Below are 747 nucleotides of genomic sequence, written 5' to 3'. Positions count from 1 at the left end.
GGCATGCCGGGACTCGTAGTCCTGGGACGCCAGGACTTACCGTAAGGCGGTGTAACCTCCAGGGGAGGCCCGGGGCATGCCGGGACTCGTAGTCCACGAAATGCCGGAACAAAGAACGTCCTAGGACGGCAGCCTCAGTTGCATGCCGGGACTTGTAGTTATGTCTAAGTATGTCCTCTGCGTGACAGACGGGGACTTGTCCGCGACGTGGAGCCTCAGAAGGTAAAGGGAGCAGTTACGACTGTTTCCGCCGCTTCAAGTCCCACAAGGCTTGTCTCCGCGCTTGCGGTACAGTGGCCTGCGGAGCACTCCTCCGACCATCCCGTGGGTGACTGTTTACACGCGGGTTGCCACTGCGCACGCGCGGACGTACAGACACATCGGCGCCTGCGCCGCCACCGCCCGCGTGCCGCACGTCAGCGCGTCGTCCAGGAAGTCGCGCGGGGCGCACCGGCTGGTGGGAAGCCGGTTCCCAGAGCGGGAATTGCAGAGGTTCCGCTGCGTCGCCGCCCCCGCCCGGGAGGGTCTGAAGCCGCCCTCGCGCTGCGATGGGCGCGGGCCTGTGAACGTGGGCTCCGGCTCCGCCTCCCCGGTCGTACCGGGCCCGGTGCCCTTAGGCCCGCCGCGCCACCTGGGCCGCTCGGCGCGCGCGTTGCCATAGCGACCCCCTCACGCGGCCAGGCATGGAGGGTCCAGGTGGGGGCCGCCGCCCGGCCGAGAGCGCCCCGACGGCGGCCGTGGCCGAGG

Source organism: Elephantulus edwardii, unplaced genomic scaffold (assembly GCF_000299155.1).
Source record: "Elephantulus edwardii isolate Elephantulus edwardi_28Jun2011 unplaced genomic scaffold, EleEdw1.0 scaffold00207, whole genome shotgun sequence".
NCBI lineage: Eukaryota > Metazoa > Chordata > Mammalia > Macroscelidea > Macroscelididae > Elephantulus > Elephantulus edwardii.
The sequence above is the reverse complement of the archived record's forward strand: the minus strand, read 5'-3'. Positions refer to the sequence as shown.